A 19,649-nucleotide genomic window follows, 5' to 3' on the forward strand; every position below is an offset into this window, starting at 1 on the left:
CAAGACTAGTGCTCTACACTGGAATCCCAGTGCAAATTCCAGCTTTTTCTGAGTAGCTTATTTGGAAATAAGTCTCATGGCCTTTCTTGCCTGGGCTGACTTCGAATTTGGATATTCAAAGCTCAGCCTCCTGAGTAGTTAGGATTATTGGCTTGAACCACTAGTGTCTGACCTCTCTCTCTCTCTCTCTCTCTCTCTCTCTCTCTCTCTCTCTCTCTCTCTCTCTCTCTCTCTCTCTCTCTCTCTCTCTCTCTCTCTCATTTCTCCATCCTGGGACTTGAACTCTAGGCCTAGCTCTTGTCACGGAGCTCTTCAGCTCAAGGCTAGCACTCTGCCACTAGAGCCATAGCACCACTTCCAGTTTTCTGGTGGTTAATTGGAGATAACAGTGTCACAGGCTTTTCAGGCCTGGCCTAGCTTTGAACCCTGATCCTCAGATCTCAGCCTCTTGAGTAGCTAGGATTACAGGCATGAGTGACTGGCACCTGGCTTACCATGTTTCTTTATTTGACATATAGGGGTGACTGACTAGACCTGAAATGTAAAACCTCTAGAGTTTGAGACTAAGGCTTAAAATCTCTGATTTTAGACTGATATACATAGATATATATACATAGAGCGCATACTTTAGTAACGATTTGATAATTCTTTGATCTTTTTGTCCCATTTCTTGCATTGCCATCTTCTTTTGTGTTTCACTTTTTAAATCACGGGACATTCAAATTCCCTTCTCATTTCCTTTTCTACTCATTCTATAGATACATTTGTGATCATTATAGGGATTACATTTAAGATTTCTAATTTGAATTTATAGTTCAATGCCGTGCCGAAAGTATGCCTATTGTCCTCGCAAATGCACTGCAAAGGACAAAAGGATCACAGTGAAGCTAAAAAGAGTAATCAGCTACTTCTGTCCTCTTTGTAAATTTGCTGCCATCCAGGGAAGAACGGGATCTGCAAAAAGTATGCCATGTTTCTAAAATGTATCTGGCTTAGAAGGCTACGTTCACTTTGCTCACTGTGGATATGAAGAATGGATGAAGAGTCCAGTCAGAAGTTACCTGTATAGCCTTGGGCCCCATGGTCTCAGCTGCAAAACAAATTGCTTTGTGTGCTTCAAAGTGTTGTTGTATAAACTTGGTGGCTTCATATTCGTATATTGCTTAGGACAAAAACTGACCACAGCCCATTTGATCCTCATCAGTATGATTATTTGCTACTATCATTACCTTCCAGTAAGTTTGAAACCTCTTATAAACTTGAAAAAGAAATGCCATAAAACTGAAATGTTCTCAGTTGACTGTTGTAAATGCAGAGGTTTTTTTTTTTTGGTAAAGAAGTAAGTTTCCTGTAAAGAAATTCTTGAGCACTCAGAGCACATTTTTGTACTGTATTACCAGATTTTATAAAATGTTGTATTACTAGATTTTGTCTTACTAGATATGATATTAAATTTTTTGGGAATTAAATAAAATTATTTCTGGCCTGTAGTTAGAAAATGTTTCTTCTTGGGGCTGGGAGTTTGGCCTAGTGATAGAGTGCTTGCCTAGCATGCATGAAGACTGAGTTTGATTACTTGGTACCATATATAGACCTAGAAAAAAGCTGGAAGTGGTGCTGAGGCTCAAGTGGTAGAGTTCTATCCTTGAGAAAATCCAAGGACAGTGCTCTGGTCCTGAGCTCAAGAGCCCAGGTCAGGCAAAAAAAAATGCTTCTTAATAAGAGCTTAAAAATATGTCAACCAAACCAGGATCGTGGCTCATGTCTGTAATCCTAGCTACTCAGGAGGCTGACATCTGATGAACAGTTCAAAGTTCAAGTAAGACTCTTATCTCCCCCTAAACACTTGAAAACTGAAGTAGCACTGTGGCTCAACTGGTAGAGAACTAGCCTTGAGCAAAAGATGCTCAGGTACAGAAAAAGGCACAGAGCCCAGGTCCCAGGTCCCCCAAACCAATCAAATGCCAACAAATTCTTTTTACACAAAGATCTATAATCATTTATGTCTCTAAAAAATATCCAGCTAAATGATATTCAAATGTAATTGAATAAGCTCCATCTTTGAAACCACAGGTAGTTTTTATGGATTGCTTATAGTTTGTCTTTATTTTCTTTTTCTTTTTTGTTCTCTTCTTTTTCAGTATTTGAGTTTCACTCAGGACTATCAAATTGCTAGGCAGGCACCCTATGTCTTGAACCATACCTCCAGCCCTTTTCTCTGTAATTACTTTCTTGAGTTATGCCTCGGCGGCCAGGACTGCCATATTGCTACATTTCTCACAAAGGTAGAATGGCAGGAATGTCCCAAAATGCCGCGCATTGAATGTATGGGCATGTCTGAACTATTGATTTTGCCAGTCCTTGACCTTGAACTCAGGGCCTAAGCACAGTCCTTGGACTTTTTCAAGGATAGAGCACTGTGCCTTTATTAAAACTTGAACTCAGGCCTCGCCAATGTTCTAGAATTTTTTTTTTCCTTTAACCTCAAGCCTATCATTTTACCACTTGAGCTACAGCTCTATTTAATATTTTTTGGTGGTTATTTGGAGATATATATCCCAAGGACTTTTCTGCCTATACTTGCTTTGAAACCCAATCTTCAGGTTCTAGCCTCCTGATTTACTAAGGTTAAAAGTAAAAGACATTTGGTTAAAATGATTTTAAATTGTGAAGTAACCATAGATGGTGTATTATGTATCTTCTCTTTTGCACACTCTTTCATCTCTGCCTGGGTGCTGTCCCTGAGCACTTCAGCTCAAGGCTACAGTCCTACCCTTGAACCAAGCCCCACTTCCTGTATTCTACAGGTTAATTGGAGATAAGGGTCTCAGGTCTATTTGTGCCTGGCTTCATCTGCTGCTTCTGACAATATTCAGTTTCCACTGTCAGGAGCCAGAAGCTCATACTTGTAAGTCTGCCTACTCAGCAAGTTGAGACCTGAGGGTGTCAGATCAAAACCAGCCATGGTGAACCAATCCAACAGACACTGGTCTCCAAATAGCTAGCAAAAGGCTGAAAGTGGAGGCAAAAAGGCCCAGGGAGGTCAAGATTCCAGTACCTGCCCAAATAGGACTGAATAGCACCCTTCTAAAGTTCTTGTTTCAGTCACATCTCAGGAAAATATAGGAATTCAGCATTTAATTCTTAGGGCTCCACTGAACCAAAAAAGACGGTGTGGGGTCCATTTGAACTTCAGTAGGCTACTGTGACTGTGTACTTGAGAGCTTGCAAAGAGCTAGAAAAAACAGTCCTGACCAGTTTCATTCTGATGTTAAGTGTAACTTGATTCAAACTCTTGCAGGAGCCTATTAATGAATATATATCTCCATAATTTCTGGAGTCAGGAGGCAAACAGGAAAGAGCAGAATTGCCCAAAAACAGACTCTGTGACAAAAGGGGTTCCAGAAATAACTTTCAATTTTTATGTGCCTTAAATCAGGAAGATGAAAAGAGGAGAAACTAGAGTGGATATTTTATTCAAGAAATAATCATTACAGGGCTGGGAGTTTGGCCTAGTGGCAGAGGGCTTGCCTAGCATGAATGAAGGCCCAGGTTCGATTCCTTTGTACTACATACATAGAAAAAAATAGCCAGAAGAGGTGCTGAGGCTCAATGAGAAAGCTTCTAGCCTTGAGAAAGTCCAAGGACAGTGCTCAATCTCTGAGCTCAAGCTCAAACCCAGGACTGGCAAAAAAAAAAAAGAGTATCACTACAATATGTTTCACTAAAACATATTGAGATATGTAATATTTAAAAAATTCATAATTCCATATTCTTTTCATATTACAGTTCTTTTGTCCATTTGATAAGAGTTCATTTTTTTTTGCCAGTCCTGGGCTTGAGCTCAAGGCCTGAGCACTGTCCTTGGACTTTCTCAAGGCTAGAGCTCTACCACTTGAGCCTCAGCACCACTTCTGGCTTTTTTTTTTTCTACGTATGTGGTACCAAGGAATCGAACATGGGTCTTCATGCATGCTAGACAAGCACTTTAACCACTAGGCCAAACTCCCAGCCCAAGAGTTCATTTTCTACTCATAGTATTTATCTTTCACAAATACTCAATGTTAAGAACCTTTCCTTCTTTTCTATAGTTTTTGCTAATTACACATCTCAAAAAACCCATTGTGGCATTTTAATATTCAAACAAGAAAATACATTGTTGCTGGTATAATGTGTAATTGTAAATGTAGTGAACTCAGAAAATTAAAAACAAAAGCAAGAGAAAATGTTACTTATTCAAGAAATAATATAGAACATATTGCTGTATGGTTTACTAAAAACACTGACATGTGAGATATTCTTCTCTAGGACTTCTAAAATTCTATATTTTCCATTTAGGATTATAATTCTGTAAACAATTTGGAAAGTGTTTTTAATTACAGCACGTCTATAATTTTTAAACTCATAGTTTGTCAGTTTTCTAAATATGTACCATTTCGAACTTTGTCTCTCTCTTTCTCTCTCTCTTTCTCTCTCTCTCTTGCTCGTAAAGTTTTTACTATTTGGTCATCTCAATATCTTCCTCATGGCATTATAATATTCAAACAAGACTATTTCCATTGCTCTTATAGCTTAGTACATTATGAAAATGTGCCTAACTATACAATAAATGTACCAACTTATTACATTAAATGATTAAAATCATGTATATAATACTGTCATGTATAGGTTTTTTGAAAAATAGATAATATCATGGTATGAAGTCAAGCTATTACTACATTATAAACCATTCCAATTATTAATTAATATCAGTGTCATTCAATATTAATATGAAGCAAGGTCATTGCTCCCAGCTTCCTTTGTAAAGGATTCACCTCTTATAATAACCCTGACTAGGGCCCGGTCCCTGGAACCCATAAAGTCTTAAGACCTGCCTTGTTATGGACACCTCCCAGCAGCCTCTGCTCTATCTGACCTGTGGTTAACTCCCCTTTCCTGACCAGTCCATTAAACTCTCATGCCCAATATATCTTTGCAGTATCTAGATGGTGATTATGTCAAACACATCCTTTGCTTCAGCCTTGTAGAAGAAAGGGAGGCAGAACTCTTGGCCCAAGCCCAAGGGGTCTCCGTGGGCTTGCACAGCAGGCAGCAGCTGCACAGGAGGCTCTGCAGTGGGGTTCTCCAGGGGCCCAGGGGCCCCAGCCTCTCCAGGGACAGGTGCCAAGTTTTCTTCAAGACACAAGACTTCCAACTCTTGCTGGACCTTCCTGACTTCCATCTTCAGGGGCCCCGAGAGGTGTGAGGGGGCCTGGGCAGCAGGGGCCTGGGAGGCTGCCAGCATCTTGTCCTGGCACTCTGTGCCCTCCCCTGCAAGGCACAGCAGCAGCTCCTGCAGCTCCTCCTTCTTCTTCCTCTTCTCCTGGGACAGCTGGCTGACACACTCATCTTTTTCCTGACACAGCTTCTCCAGGACTCCCATCTGCTCTTTGTAGGAAACGATGGTCTCTTCCAGGATGCTCACTTGCTGTGCCAGCTGGCTGCAGCAACGCTGGAGGTCATCCATTGCACTCTGGCCATCCACCTGGGCAGCCAGGTCTTCGTGGAAGCAGATCTTCAGCTTCTTGGGCGCCTGCGCTTCCTCCTTCCTCTTCCCAAACAAGCCATGGATCCAGCGCTTGGGGAAGAGGGCCTGGCCCTCCAGATTTCTCTGCCACTGGGCTGCCAGCTGACTCAGGCAACCACAGCGGGCCTGCTGCTCCTGCAGCTGCCTGCAGAGCCTCGCCTTCTTGCACTCTGCAATGGACAGAGCTTCCTCATAAAAATCACACATGCTTTGGGGGTTGTCCACGTCCTCGGGCACAGTCCCATCGGGGGCAGTCGCCTCCTCACCCTTGTCTTCTTCTCTGCGCAGGCCTCCTCCTTCCCTGGGAAAAGCCAGGGAGCTCAGCTGGGCCCGCAGCTGCGCATTCTCATGTCTGGTGGCTTCCAGGCACTGCTGAGTGTCCTGGAACTTGTCCCTCTCCATCTGGGCCAGCATCTTGCTCTGCACCTGCTCCTGCTGCAGCTGCTCCAGCAGGTGGGTCTGCCTCAGCAGGTGCTGCTGCAGGGCCTCCTTCTCGGAGCTCAGCTGCTGGCTGGAGGCCCTGTGCTGTTCCCGAGTGGCTATGAGCTCCTGCATCTGGGCCAGGTTCTTGTCACGCAGATCCTGCAGCTCCTCAGCCACTTCGCTCTGCAACCCAACCATCTCTTGGTCTTCTCTCAACTTCTCCTCCAGCTTGGCCAGCTTCTCCTGGAGGGTTGTCCTCTCCTGCTGCTCTGAGTGCAGGAGGCTGGCCAGCTCCCCCTTCTCAGCGCTCAGCCTCTGCAAGGCATCCTGCAGCTGGCCCAGCTGTTCCTTGAGCTCTCGGTTGAGCACCAGGGTGCATCTCATGGTCTCGTGCTCCTTTTCCATCGTCTCCAGGATCTTGCGCCGATCCTCAGCGTGCTGATCCCACTCCTCAGCCTTCTTCTCCAGGATCCACAGCCGCTGCTGCTGCTCTAGGTACTGGAGACTGAGGCTCTGGTTCTCCTCCACCTGCATGTGAAGCTGCTCCTGCACGGTCTTGAGCTCCTGCTGCCACTGCAGGGCCTGGGCTTGCAGCTGCTGCTCAGCCTCACATGGGCCTGCGGGGGGCTGCGGGGGCTGCAGCTCTGACAGCTGCTTTCTCAGCTCCACCAGCCTGCTCTCCAGCTCCCCAACCTGCCCCAGCCCCTGCTCCTTCTCCTCTCTCAGCTGGCTCACCTGTTCTGCCAGCTGCTGGACCTTCTCCTGCCCCATGCACCTCTCCACCCTCAGGTCCTTTGCAAAGGTGTCTCTCTCCAACTGCAATGCTCTCACCATCTCCCTCATGTGGTTGACTTGACTTTACAATGCTGCCCGCTCCTCTAGTGCCTGCTGGCCCTCGTGCACTTGGATCTTCATGGTGGCCTTCTCGGTCAGGAGCTCTTCCAGCCTCTCCTGTAGCACTGTGTTCTCGTCCTCCAGGTCTTCACAGAGCCTTGCCTTCCCCTGGAGCTGCAGCTTCACACGGTTCAGGGCTTTCAGGAGCTCTATGTTGTTCTGCTCGGCCTCCATCTGCTTGGTGCAGTCTGCAGACGAGGTCATCTCTAGGTCTGCCACACGCTGCTCTGCAGCCTGCAGGCGGCTGGTGAGACTCTCCTGCGCCAGTGCTCTTTCACTGGTCACCTGCTGCATGTGGGCCAGGGCAGATTGCAAATCCCATTTCTCTGAGCTCAGCATCTGTATGCATAGCTTCTGTTGCTCCAGCTCTGCTCTCAGGGCTTCCTGCACACAGGCCATCTTCTGGTTCTCCCCCCTCTGTTGATCTTGCAGGTCTTCCTTCTCCTGGTTCAGTTTTTGGATGTCTCTATACAGCTGCTGGATGTGTGTGGTGCTGGAGTCCAGGGCAAGCACCAGGTGCTGGCATTGCCTTTCCAGGTCCTCGGTGTGACTATGACCTGTGACCCCCTTCCCGCTGGCAGATGTGACAGTGCCCATTGGAGGGGGAGGCTCAAGGTGTGCGTGGTCTTGGGCTGCCCCCTTGAGTACAGGACAGTGTCCAGAGTTGTTTGTCTCGGGTTTACCTCCCTCTCTAGTGTTCTTCTTGTTCTTGGATGCTGCAGGTCTATCAGGATGATTTCTCTGCTGGTATTCCTGCAGTATTTTCCTTCCTGCAGCTACCTTTTTTCTTCTTGTCTGCTCAGACATCCCAGCACTGGGACGGCGAAGGTGGGGCGGCCACATTCCCAGGCTCTAAACTCCACTCACTTCTCACAATCACCAGTAACTCTGTCTACCTCCAACGGTATCTGCAATGTCACCTCGATTCGCTCACTCACCACTCACCACCTCTACATCCCTCAACTCCTGTAGTGGTGTGAGCTAATAGAGGGAATCCTGGTGTTACTGGGCAGCATGGAATGTGGGCGGGGCCTCAATTCTTGTATCCCATTGGTCAGAGCAACATGAAAAATTGGAGGTGTGGCCAGAATTTTGTGATGCAGGCAGAATGCTAAAGGCCCACTGACAGTTGCATCTGAACCTCTCCTAGGCAGTCCCTCCCACATGGGTTCAGTTAGGGACCACCTCTACCTGGTAGCCTGCACAGTTCTACTGAGGTCTGTTAATGGCCATGACCTCCATCACATAGTTCCAGTCACTTAGGATCCTGGGATGTCAGTTTCAGGCCTCTGCCCTAGACCATCTTGTGCTGCAGATTCTCATGACCAAAGTTCAGGGGATGGGATCTCAGAATTCAAATGGAGAATAAAGAATGCAGACAGAACTGTCCATCACTGTACATACCTTCTTGCATTTCACAATTTACTGCCAAATATCTATGTCTTAAAAAATCTCTTCATCAAGGCCAGACACAGTGGCTCACACTGGAAAGCCTAAATTAATTTTGAAGATGAACTTCAGTAAAAAGTTATTTTTAAGCAGGCCCCGCCAGAAGGTCACTCTGAACTAACTCTAAACCAGCAGAGGTAGCAGTTTCAAAGAAAGTAATAAATTACAGACTATTCTCAGTGATTTGAGGCCCTAGGATAAAATAACCATTGAGATATCCTGACCAGCTGTCCTCCAGCTGCCCGGCAGCTTGGCATGTATCCCCTAAGCATGAACTGCACACGTATCCTCTAACACTAGCCAATCAATTCATAATACATCAACCCTTTGAGCTAACCCTATAAAAACATTGTACAACAGGAAGTCGGTACTCTCTCAACTCAGACCTGCTGTGTCGGTGTTGGCTGTGAGTCCACGTTCGAGCTTGCAATAAAGAATCTCGTGCTCTTACATCAGATTCGGATCCTTGGTGGTCTTTAGGGACCCCAAAATCTGGGCACAACATCTGTAATCCTAGCTACACAGGAGGCTAATATCTTAGGATTGCGCTTCAAAGCCAGCCCAGACATTAAAGTCCGTGAGGCTCTTGTCCTCAATTAACGACCAGAAAACCAGAAGTGGTACTATGACTCATGGGGTAGGGTGGTAACCTTGATCTAAAAAGCTCAGGGACAACACCCAGTTCCAAAGTTCAAGTCCCATGCCCGATTAAAAAAAAAAAATCTCTCCATCAGTCAGAGGTAATTCGATTGAACAAGTTACCTAAAAATGTTAATCTGTGAAGTAATTTGATTGCAATGCTATTTTACAGTGGTATGCATTTTAGAAAGATACTCTGCGATTTTGGGACACAGAGCAAGTACTTGTAATTTTTGCATATAGAAAAATTTTCATTAGAGTGTAAACGTTTTCTATGTGAACTCAGGCTTCAGGAGAAGAAAAAGCAAAATGTTGTCTTCAAAATCAGGCTGCATATTCAAGATGATGCTGCAAAAGTAGGGAAATTCCCTAGCTTTCTCCAAGTAAAATGACTTGGGGTTCCAACATGCAGTTCTCCTTAGAAATAGACAACAATAAAATCCTAGCAAGCAAAAAATCAAAGGAATGAAGTACAAGAGAAAAAAAAAACAACCCTCAGAATCTGCACATCCAAAGAGTGAATTGCAAATACCTCCTACCCCTTCTCTGGGTCACCACTGGTAAGCTGTGAAAGCAGCCTGCTGTCACCTTGGACTTTGGAAACATCAGTGGACCACAGAACCCAAACACAGGAAATTTTCACCATGCCAGACCTGGACAGCACAGACAGAGACAGGGATCATAGGAACCCTGAAACCAGACCTGGAGAATTCCCACTTCCACACTGCTCAGTCCACAATCAGTACAACACAGTATGGCGTCAGCCTGGCAATCAGGAATCTCCAGATCATAGGTACAGAAATCTGCCACAGCATCACTGGACAGCCATTAACCAGGCCCAGAAACAGTGAGTACCAGGCTGCAGAACCTCCCCCAACACCCACGGGAAACAGAGCTGGCAGTGAGCTAAAGAGCTTGACCTGGGCCCTTCCCACTCCCACCCCAGAAGGAACAGCACATTTGTGGAGGCCAAAGCAGACAGAATGCTTCCTCACACCGCACACAACACCTGCTGGCCTGGAAGGCCACAGGACCCACAATTCCCCACAGTATGGGCTACCAAGAGGGAAAGCAAGGACTAGAAGCCACACCCTTGCAGAGATCCACCCCGCAAAGATCTGTGTGCCCCAGCAGCCAGTGGAGCATGCCACACCTGCTGACACCTCCAAAACCAGCTCTCCTCTACGTGGGATTTCAAACCACCTGGGCCACCAACCCTACTGAAACTGCAAAACACCAGTGCACCACAGCAGCCCAGTGGAGGAGCATACCACCCACTGGCACTTCCCAAGCCAACTTGCTCATGGTGGGAATTCTAAGCACCTTGGCCACTGGTCCTACTGATACCAGGAAACTCCAGCAAGCTCCAGCAGTCTCCATGGAACCAGGCCGATCGAGCATGCCCCACACACTGGAAACACCCAAGCCAACTGGCTGTGGTTGGGAATTCAAACAGCCTGACCCACAGGTCCAGGTGAAGCCATGAATCACACACAAGCTCTGGCAACTGGAGGAGTATCCTCTACCCACTGGGATATGCCATCAAGTGCATCACAAGTGGAAACTCAAGCTGCCTAGGCTTCTGGCCCTTAACTGGAGCTGGGAATAGTGTGCCTTCTCCAGCTGCTGGAAGAGCTCCCCCACTACCAGGAGCTGTCAAGTGACAAAGCACATTAGCATAGGGTTAGGCCACCCAGCAGGCACAAGCCTAGGTCAAGGAAAGGCTGCAACCTGTTGGACACCAATAGGCAGAGCTTGGGCCCCAGTCCTTACATTTCCTGAACCTAAATAGGTAGATCACCAAGAAAGATTACAAGCTCTATGGACAGTCAAGACTGCAACCAAACCCAAAAGCCAACATCAAATGCACGTATAACTGGAATCAGTGTGTGGGAGGAGTACCGCAATAGAGGGATGTAACATTCATTCATTAAAGATTATCACAGAAAACTTCCCCAGTGTTAAGAGAGAAAATCTCACCCTCATAGCAGAAGCATAGAGAAAACCTAGTACACAGGATCCTAGAAGAAACACTTTTAGATACATCATAGTAAAATCACTAGACCAGAGAGGCAAGGAACTGATTTTAAATGCTTCAAAATTAAAGAATGAGCTATATTAAATGAAAAAAAGATTCAGGATCACTGGGTACCTTTACATACAAACTCTCAATGTGAAGACAGTCGAGAAAGGGACCATTCAAGCTCTGAAGATGAACAACTGCCAACCCAAACTCATTTACTCACAAAACCTAGCATTTACATTTGTTGGTGAGACTAAAACCTTTCATGATCAACACAGATTACAGAAATTCATGGGCACTAAGCAAGAACTACAAAAAAATTCTGGAAAGAGAAATACAATCTGAAGAAAATTATTAAAATCAGGGAACCACATCAGAATGAAGTCACTACAAGATCAATTTAGTAAGAACAGGAAAAGGAAAGAAGCAAAACACAGGAAAGAAAGAAAATGGCAGGAAACATTACACAGCTCTCTATAACTAAACATTAACAGACTCACCTCTCCAATCAAAAGAAAAAAGAACTGCAGATTGGATCAGAAAAAGCATTTCATCCATTTGTTGGCTCCAAGGGATCCATCTCACAGTCAAAGATAGAAACCAGAAGTGCTGCTCTGGCTCAAGGGGTAGAACTCTAGCCTTGAGAAGATCCAAGGACAGTGTTCACACTCTGAACTCAAGCCAGGGACAGGTAAAAAAAAAGGCAGGAGTAGACAGAGTGTAGTGGAATCTGATAAAATGAAAAAGACAAAAAAGGTAATTACATGACAATAAAAGGAACAATCCATGAAGAGGAAATCACAGTTATCAAGTGATAAGCAGCAAACAATGGAGGACCTAAATACATTAAACAATCACTCTCAGACTTACAGAACAAGACAGACACAAACACAATAGTAATGGTAAGCTTCAATACACCACTTTCACCAATGGACAGGTCACCTAAACAGAGGATGAGCAAAGAAGCCTCTGAACTAAATGACACCATAACCCAAATGGACTTAACAGATACTGCAGAGTCTTCCACCCAATAACAACTCAGTACATTATTCTCAGTAGCACATGGGTCATTCTCCACAATAAATCATATAGTTCACACAGAGAATCTAAGCAAATACAAGAGGATTGACATAATCCCTTGCATCCTATCCTATCATAGTGGAATCAACCACATTTCTTAACAAAAAAGCATACTGCAGGAATTACTCAAAACATGGAGGTTGAACAACACACTACTAAATAACAGCTGGGTCACAAAACATATTAAAGGCATTAGAATAGTCTTACACGTCAATGAAAATGAAAATATATCCCAATTGAATCTCTGGGATATAGTAAAAGCAGTGCTGAGGAGAAAGTTCATAGTTGTAAGGACATATATAAGGAAAACAGAAGCAGACCAAGCAAATAATTTCATAATCCAATTAGAACAGCTAGAAAAACAAGAAAAAATTAAAATCAAAGCTACTAGATGGAGAGCGATAACAAAGATGAGGGCAGAAATCAAGAAAAAATTATTTTTTTCTGTCATGGGATTAGAACTGTGGGCATGGGCGTTATCCCTGAGATCTTCATCTCAAGGCTTCCACCCTAACCACTGAGCGTCATCACCACTTATGGTTTTCTGGTGATTAATCGGAGATTAAAGTCTCATAGGTTTGTAGTACCTGGGCTGGCTTTGAACCTCAATCCACAGATCTCAGCCTCCTGAGTAGCTAATGATTATAGACATGAGTCACCACGCCCAGCAAGAAATTAAAGAAAAGATTATATACAAAAAAATTTTAAAAGCTGGAATTTTGAAATATTTAATAAAAATGGCAGGACTCTTGCAAGATTAATGAATAAAGGAGACTCAAATCAATAAGATCAGGGATACTACCAGGAAGATGCCAAGAAAAGAGCCCATGAGCAATATTCTCAGAAAGAGTAAAATATTTAGGAATTAACCTTGTTAATTATGTATAGGATCTACTCAGTGGAAACTGTAGAGGTCTAAAGAAAGAAATTAAGTTCTACTATGCAGCCATCATAACAAAAACAGCCGGGTATTAGTTCAAAAATAGAGCTGAAAACCAATGGAACAGAATAGAAGACCCAGAAATAAAATAACATAAAATAAAATAAAGGAGCCAAAAACATACAATGGAAAAAAACATAGTAGTCCTCTGGCTCTCTAGTGATAGAGTGATTGCCTACCATGCACAAAGACCCGGGTTCCACTCCTAGGTACCACATACATAGAAAAAGCTAGAAGTGGTGCTTTAGCTCAAGGAAATGGCCTTTAGCCTTGAGAAAGCCCAAGGACAGTGTACAGCCCTGAGTTCAAGCCCTAGGTCTGTGGGAAAAAAAAGGCTCATAATTTAGCCTTTGAAGTGATTGTTTCTCTGCTTCTCACAACTAAGTTTCCTTACAACACTATCAATGATTAACCACCAGAAAACTGTGAATGGCCCTGTGACTCAAGTGGTATAGAGCACGAACTGTGAATGGTAAAATTTCATTCCTGCCATCCTCGATACTTTTTACAATGAATTTATTGTTAAAGTTTCACATTTACAGATATATTTTTTGTACCTACTTTATTTTTCCTAAAACAAATATCTTAAAAATATTGATAGTGTAGACCCAGGGACTTCCTCTCCCACAGCTTAGCTTGTAGCTTAGCATAACCCTTCCCAGGTCCATTTGGTCAAAGCTGGAAATAATCAGTGGTGGCTCAAGGCCCCTTCTCCCTGCTTTTTCCCCTATAAGCTTAGTGTGCCCTGCACAAGCAACACCATGCCCTGTGATTATGGCAGTAAATAGCTAGCTCACACCCCTAAACTTTGGGATGACACTCCTCTGGGAGGCTATAAACCATAGAAGGCTACAGGATCCCCTACAGTGACCTTCAGGTCTGAGCATCTGCTGAGCCCCTTACCTAACATTTGGACAGCAGCCTTAAATCCTAGTCCACCAATGATGAAGCCCCTAGTCCTCACTTCCACTCCAGGATCTCCACCTTCTCTCTGCCCCCTAAACCCCACAGGGTATATAGGTTACCACAGACAATAGCGCTTCTTCTCAGGAGTGTGTGAGAAGGGGTCTTGCTGGGTCCTTTGGCTGGCAATGAACTTTCCTTTGTTCTTTGTACCTGTTATGTCTGTGTGGTTTCTGACGAAGTCTTGGTATTATCTAACAAGTACAACTAACTTTATTTCACACTTATAGTATAGTCTTTTATTTTAATTTTTTATTGTAATTAGTAAAAGGGTTACATAATATTTGCCAGATAGAAGGTGCATTAATTCACATACATTGATACCCTTTTACATGTCTTGGTACCCATTTCCCTCCCCCCCCAAACCCCCCACCCGTCTTGGTTTTCCCCCCTTCCCTATCAAATTTCAAATATCCAAATACAAATAAATTCTGGGTATTATCTAACAAGTACAACTAACTTTTTTTCACACTTATTGTATAGTCTTTTTTCACTTGTGTCTACTGAGATTAAACTTACTCCTCAAATTTCTTCTTTTTTCTCCAATTCCTCAGTTCTGCTTTAATTTGCTTTTTCAATTTTTAAAGTTCTCATCATAAAGGTCCCATACTTTCTTAATTCCTAAGTACTTTATTTTCTTTGAGGTTCTTGCAAGAGAAATTGCCTTCCTGATTTCTGCTTCACTCTTTTAGTTGTTGGCATACATGGAATCAGTTGATTTTTTGCCAGTCCTGGGTCTCGAAATCAAGGCCTGAGTACTATTCTTGGATTTCTCTAGGCTATAGCTCTGCCACTAGAGCCACAGCATCACTTCTGGCTTTTTTCTATGTATGTGGTACCGAGGAATCACACCCGGGTCTTGGTGCATGCTAGGCAAGCAGTCTACCATTAGCCAAACTCCCGTTGAGGGTCAATTTTATACCCTGCTACTTTGCCAAACTTTCGATTCAGCTCAAGCAACTTGGGAGTGGAGTCTATAGGGTTCTTGAAATACAAAATCATGGCATCTGCAAACAGGGAAAGTTTCACTTCCTCTTTCCCTATTTGGATCTTCTTTATGATCGTTCCTTTCCTTCTGGATATGAATTTTAATACTATATTAAAGAAGAGGACTTCCAGCCTTTTCTATTTATGTGGTACCTAGGTATTGAACCTAGGTCTTTGTGCATGCTAGGCTGAACTCCTGGCTTCTATAACAGATAACAGTATATATATATATATATATATATATATATGTATATATATATAATAATTTTTCACTCAAACACATCTTTTTAATACACACTAAATTTAAAAATACAAATCCCATTAAAAAATGCTTCTCAAACGTATATATAAATACTGTCAAATACCATTGGATTGTGACATTATGTACAGTTGCTAAGGTTAATGTGAAACACAGCAATGTAGCCTAACTGCTGATAGTGAATTTCAGAAGTCAGCATGTGAAAATTTGGCAACTGTCAAGTGGTAATCTGCACAGGATGGTCTGCAGAGGTAAAATAGTAAGAAAAAACAACAGAATCATGCAGCCAGCCTGCTTTACTAAGTTCATTTCTTCCTTCTTCCTTAAGTCTAACTATACCAGATTAAAGTGCACAAGACCACCAGCAATCCTTGACTTGGCTGTACCCTAACCATGCACACAGCCTGCTCTATGAAGGGCTTCAATCCTTTGCACTGTTCCTTAGGCTTTGGGAGTTCATCATGAATGGAACTGAGGGGAGAAAGGCCAACACTGTCTAAATTGCACCACATGGCCATAAAGTATGAAAACACCAAACACAAAAGTGTTATTCTGGGAAAGATTCAGAGAAATCATTCCTGCTATTTTGGCCCTAGGAATAAAATTAGAATAAGGACTTAGCTTAACTCTGAAAAATACTACTACATATCTGTTTCAAAAGCTAAGACAAGCCCAGCAAGACCACAATACTGCCATCACTGTTCACCACACACACAGTGCATCATAAATGCAGGCATAAACACCTGTCCTCTAAGGGGTTGCAGGAATACAGGTAGAAACATTGTAACATTTGACACATACCTTACTAATTAACACTAAGCATACTTTGTAAAAACAGGACACCACCATAGAATCAAGGAAGAGGAGAAGGAAAGCTACTCTACAAAAGTGCTCCTTTTTCATTATATGGGAAACATTTATCTATCTTATTTACAAAGATGTGCAATGCTTTTAAAAAATACAGATCAACCGGCCCATGGTTCCATACAGATGAGACAATTCATATAATTTCTTTAAAAAGAAAAAAATCAGTAAGAAATGCCTACATATATACCTCCTGGTCACTGGACTTAAAAGCCAAATATATGTAACAATCATGATTAAATTTTTATACCTGTGTTTTTACTTATGTAAATATGAGGTCTACCTAAGGGTACTACCTAGAACTACATATTCTCTAATAATTGGATAGAATATTAAGTTACTGAATACATTTTTAACACCCATGGCACATCACACTTGGTAACACTAATAAGGTAGATTTAGATAACACTTAAATCACAATTACGAATGCTTAATTGAATATTTTCCTTTCTGTAGCTGTGAAACATAAAGCTTAGATTTGCTTCCATCAGGCCTCTTAAACCAAACTTCATCATGGTTAATTGTAATTACAGCATTTGTAGGACATTCATCTTTCTTATCAGTGCAGATTGTTTGTGCACATATACACCACTCGCCGTCATAATAAGAGTCTCCCCTCTTTGGACCTGGCACTGTGCAGATGCTTTTCCACCTTCACAGACAATTCTGTTTTCACTCTATGTGGACCCAGTGTAGCCATTGCCTTTCTCATTGTCGTCCAGTCTTCAAGAATATCAAGACCTTGCAGCATGTAAAGTATATATGGACCTGAAACCACAACTGGCTTCTTCTTATCAGGACTGCAGGGGTCCTTCCTCTTTTTTCGTGACTGAGGTTCATCATTCCACAGCTCTGAGGTGATGTCAATGCTGTGCCTGTCATCCTCAAGCCTTCTGATTTTCTCCTCCAGCTCACTTTGAACTGTATCATACAGCAAAAGCTTTTCACCCTCACAATGCTGGCGAGAAGCTTGAATTTCACATTCATACTTGTTCTTTACAGATTCCAAGCAGAGCTCTCTGTAGATTCCTGCTACCTTTGTATGAATTTGCATATTTTCTTGTAAAGATGCCATTGGTTCCAAATATTCTGGTGCTTTTCCAGCTCTGACTTCTTGTACAGCATTTAGACCGCATGGCTTTCTATAGAAGCCAACTTATCAGGCAATATTTCAGATTTCCACAGAGCAAGACACACACATACACATACACATACACACACACACACTTCTGGCAGTTTCATTTCTGTTTGTAAGCTCCTCTCCAACATTCTTGGAAGAGGAAGTTATAATGATTGGTTGGCTTCTGGCCTTCATGGTTTTCAAGCACAGTTGGCCAGTTATCACCTTCACTATGACAGATTTTGTTGTATTACCCATTGCCACGAATGGCCATTTCTCACAATATCATTGATCACACCAACAGAAGTTTTCATGTTTCAGACAATGTCTACTTTTTCCAGCACCTTTCAAGTCCTTCCTCAATCTTCTAGCAACTACTTAATCCTGAGTAGCCCACAATATTGGGTGTCACTGCCCTGACACACTCCCTCCTCTCCCCAAGGCAGCCTGTTTTCAGAGGACACTTCTCTCATGCTACTCCTGCCTGTGTCCTCCATTCCACCCACACGTCCTGACCTTCTCCTGCTGCCCCTTGTTGCCTCTGACCTCTGATTGCTCCTGGAACTCTAGGCTGTGGCCCCCTCCACACACCCATGGCTCTATGAAGGGACTGAAATGTTTCTGTGAAGGTTTTCATCACCTTGAACACAATCAGCTGAAGAACGTGCTGAGTGTGAGAAGAACTCATGTGGAGGTCTTGTGGGATGCAGCAGAGTTCAACCCAAGTTGCAGAGGATGAATCTTATGTGGGATGACACTACTAGAATTCTTTCCCTAAAGTTCTGCACAGGTACCCAGGAAGTCCTAAAGCTCTTACAGGCTCTGAGAGATTTATGTTTTCTTGCATGACAATCATTTTTCTAATAAAACCTTAGGCATTTTATATTAAAAAAAATCTAAAGATTTGGAGCAATTCAGGTTCACTGGAGTGCGCGGGATCAGGTACTGGTTTTCAAATGATTGACTTCAAGTCAAAAAACTAAGAATAGATGTTCCTTATCTATAGGGAAGAGAATCCAATTTAAAGCCACTCTGATGTACAAACACGCTATGTAAAATACACTAGGCTTCTGCTTAAGAATGAAAGTGACACCTGGAGTTGGTGACTTATGCTTGTCATTTCAACTACTCAGGAGGCTGAGATCTGAGGATCCTGTTTGGAAGCCAGGTGAAGCAGGATTTCTATGAGGCCCAATCTCCAATTAACCACCAAAACAGAGAACTGGAGCTGTAGTTAAAGTGACAGAGGGTTAATCTTGACCAGAAATGTTCAGGGTCAGCAGCCAGGCCCTGATTTCAGGCCGCTGGATCCACAAAAACGTAACTCAATTATTCAGATTTCATCACAAGGGTTCAAAAGCTATATGAACTTCAAGAAATGAAACAAGAAAGTGTTTTGTAAATTTTATTGTACTGTTAGCAGGTTTCCCCACCCTATTTTTCCCTATTTGTCAACAGTTTTTTATTTCTGTTCCCTTGATCTTTTTTATGTATTTATTTTGTCAGTTGTAGGGCTTGAACTCTAGGTCTGGACGCTGTCACTGAGCTCTTCACATAAAGGATATCACTCTATCCCTTGAGCCACAGCACCACTTCTGGTTTTTTGGTTTATTTGGGGATAAGAGTTTCATGGACTTTCATGCCTGGGTTGATTTTGAACTGGAATATTCATATTTTAGCCTCCAGAGTAGCTAGGATTATAGACATGAACTTAGGGCACACCTGGTACCCTTTATCTTGGATGTAAGTTTATGTGATTTGAGGAGAGGATGGAGCAACACAGAAACCATGGGAAAAAAGGGTAAACTAACTCAGCAGTAATGCTCACTAGACACTATGCAGGAAATGAACTAATCAACTGGAGGGAGAAAGGGGGAAGGAAGGGAAAAATCTGGGCGAAAATAAGGGAGGGGCTTGTAGCAAGCACAATACTCATGGAAAATTGAGATATTGAATTTCACAAGCACTGGTATTTCATTACCATCCACTAGATGACAGACGTTACCCACCTAACTCACTCAGCATAGCAAGTATTGTAATTGGGGTGCCTAAAGTTATTTATTTGCACAAACAGTGCAATCCCATTACCATCTATTAGATGTAGCACTTACACACCTAATACAATTCTCTTCCAACTCATCCTACCTCTCTGCCTCAAGACTGGTCACTTGTTAGGTCCCTGGGTCTGAGGTCAAGTCACATATGGGTCTGTGAGTCCCTGGGTCTGGTTGACTGAGTAATGGCTTTTGGCGACTCAGCAGGATCCATATGGCTTGCTTTGTTGGACAGACAGTAGTATGTGACCCTCCCTGGTATAGAAGACTAGCAAATGGGTTTCAGGTTGCTCTATTTTGTTTTCTGTGTTCATCTTCTAGGCATGACCTGCCAAGTACCTAGTTCATTCGCAAAACCCAGCCCACAAGTGTCCACTTTGAACCATCA

The 19,649-nt window shown here is 43.1% G+C and overlaps 2 pseudogenes; both read right to left on the minus strand.

Moving 5' to 3' along the window:
* Window positions 1–4,715: 4,715 nt before the first annotated feature.
* Window positions 4,716–7,792, minus strand: LOC150066271 (golgin subfamily A member 2 pseudogene; annotated as a pseudogene).
* Window positions 7,793–16,507: 8,715 nt separating this feature from the next.
* LOC150066272 (breast cancer metastasis-suppressor 1-like protein pseudogene) lies at window positions 16,508–17,481 on the minus strand (annotated as a pseudogene).
* Between the last annotated feature and the right edge of the window lie 2,168 nt (window positions 17,482–19,649).

The sequence above is a fragment of the Megascapheus bottae genome, chromosome 2 (assembly GCF_031878675.1).
Source record: "Megascapheus bottae isolate mThoBot1 chromosome 2, mThoBot2.hap1, whole genome shotgun sequence".
NCBI lineage: Eukaryota > Metazoa > Chordata > Mammalia > Rodentia > Geomyidae > Megascapheus > Megascapheus bottae.